This window comes from Pyxicephalus adspersus, chromosome 2 (genome assembly GCF_032062135.1).
Source record: "Pyxicephalus adspersus chromosome 2, UCB_Pads_2.0, whole genome shotgun sequence".
Lineage (NCBI taxonomy): Eukaryota > Metazoa > Chordata > Amphibia > Anura > Pyxicephalidae > Pyxicephalus > Pyxicephalus adspersus.
The window spans coordinates 30,135,167-30,138,069 of NC_092859.1; positions in this window are offsets into that span (position 1 = coordinate 30,135,167).

The window sequence follows — 2,903 nt, forward strand, 5'->3', positions numbered from 1 at the left end:
AATACACTTTTTAAAGTAAGAAGAGCACATAATAAAAAATGCCCTGCGGCAGGCCAGTTTTGTGCAGTTGTACCATGTGTGGGCTGACACTTTTTTTGTAGGATTCTTGGAAAACATCTACCTCTGCCATGTGTATCTGCATTTATTCTGGTTACTGTTAATTACAACTATACTGCTACTGGTCAACTTCAATTACAACTGTACAAACTGTACATGAGAAAAATAGGTTTATTCAGCAAAACAAGTTAAAATGTAGACACAAGGTGCCGGCAGGGGCAGCCTTTGAAGATACAGCAATGTAAAAATTAGCCTTCAGCAGTTATTCTATAAGGACAGGTCCAAATGCAGAGTTACAGGCAGGGGTTTAGGACATAAAATGTGCACACATAGTCGCCTGAGAAGATTCTTGTCTCCAGTGGAAATCTGACATGAGTACAGCAGTCCCCAGAGTTTGTTGACTGATAATGAAGGCTGATTGAGTATGACCACTGTTCACTCCTATGGTGGAGAGCACAACAGGTAACTGGTCCTCCTATCTCCTCTCTCCACAGAACAAGACAGAATGGCATTGTGTGTCCATCTCTGATTTATTTATCTCTGACTGGAAATAATCAGGAAAGGTTTATTCCATCCACAATCCTCTGACATGTATCAGATGTCTGTACAAGCCTTTGGATGATACAGCTCTGTAACAAGTGGTCAGTGGCAGGACAGTTTTACATCAAAGAGAACAGGGACTACTAGTAAACTGCTGGACAATACTTCTCCAATGGTCAAAGAACACATAAAAAAGGTCACTACTAAAACTCCAGAAAAAAAGCTTTTCCCTGAAAGAAATAATTGTCTATTAGCTTTACAAATGGTCAGGAATTTAAGTCTGACCCTGTATACTTGCTGCAAAGTTTGGATTTGCTAAACATTTAATGAGATTTGCAAAACTCCCAGGGTATTATATTTTGCTAGCTTATTTTTTATCACTAATGAAAAGGTCTCCTTAACCAGCAACATAAATGTTAGTACAAGTTAAAACAACTTAAATGACATATAAATAGCAAATGTAAAAGCTGAAAAAAGTTTTTTGAAAGCACGTGTAAAAGGGTGTAAAAACTGAGCTGTTAGTTTCATTTACACGTTTCTTGTAAAATAGAGTGTCTGTGTTGCATCAACCAGCCAATCAGATGATAGCAGCACAGTGGATTAATTGTCGGCAGTCCTATTTTGCAGCACTGGGGTCCTGTGTCCAATTCCCACAAAGCACACTGTTTTTATGTTTTTTTTTCCCAAGTTCGCATTCTTGCCTTTCTTTTTCCACAGTCCTGACCAGTTAATAATCAGCTTCTACCTTAGTCCGGTGAAGCTTTTTCTGACATTAGTCCCTAAGCTTTCTGCCTGATGCTATGTTCTTTGTAAAGAACTGTGGGAACAATGTCAGCTATATGAAAAAAATCATACAAACAAAAGTTTCCATTTTTAGATATGATTTCACCTTTCTAGGGCTCATTGTTTTAAATGCCCATACTGGCATCACCTTGCACTCTTCCAACTTGGGGATCAGACTGTGAAAAGTCAAACTATCACACAATAATATTCTCATTCTCCTCCTTATCCTCATCCTACTCATAAACAATAGAAAAAGTAATAATTAACATTGCTAGCAAATCTATAGTGTAGAGATCTGGGTGATGCCAGTCACATGACTAGATGATAGACACTTGGTCCACTTGACCAATCTATCCTTTAGTCACATCAGCGTATGCCTATGCATCTTATCATGTGACCAACCAGTCCTGAATCTCAGAGCTTTGGATTCCCTAGGTCATTTCTGAAGTTTGTCAAAATGTATAAATTTGATTAATCAAACAGAGAAAAAGTGTGAGGAAGCCTACTGTGATAACAGATTTGTTGTACAGATAAATATAATAATATTTTAAAGCCACACAGTGATATAAATTACTGTGATATGAAAGGTTTGGTAAATCTCCAATTACCATTTCAGTTACTAGTAGATACTGGAGGGTTCATGTCCCAAGTACTGCTGAGATCTTTGCATTGAGTTCCCGGGTCTGCACACCTTCTGTGCCAATTAGGAAATATTGTTGTCATTGATTTAATGTATTTAGTTATAAAGAATGTAACCAGTGGATCTGGAGCGCACATAGGTGAACAAGGATACCCAAAGCACCCAGGTGGACAGGAGCAGAGTCGGCAATTATAATTTGGAGACCTCAATGTTGAAGCACCCAAGATATTTAGGTAGCCATGGCTCCATTTATTACCTAATATCACATTTATGGACACTGACCATTTAGCATACAAATAAGATAAGGAATCAGTTTCCTAATATAAACATTTCTGCTTCTGTTCCTCTACAGTGTATCACTGAAGAATTCTTACTTGTGTTTGTTGACTTGAGTACAGAATTGCCATCTGTTTGACCCTCTGTGGTCCTTGTACCCAGTATGGCGGATATCTTCCTGCTGGGTGAGGCTGCATGCTGTACTGTTTGACCAGGTGCACAGAGAACACAGCATTCCATGGACAAACCGCAGCAATGGGGTCACTATTACCACAGCTGGGAGAGGACAACCGTGACATAAGCGGGTCCAACACACCATCAGCTTTTCACATCAAATTCTTTTACTTTAATAACCGAATTCCTATTTTCCCTGCTAGTAAGAAATCATATCAACAATGTCAAAAAGTGCTGTTGACATATACAGGAAACTTGTACAAATTAGATGGAACACAATCTCTAAAAATTCAGAAGTCATTTTCTATATTTTTATATTCCAGCTTTTATTAAAATGATGCCTGGTGATCTCACCATCACCATTCATGACTTAGTGTGACAACGCTCTGTCCTTGTCTCTTAGTTGTGGCCCCTTGGAGTTGTCACACAAGCC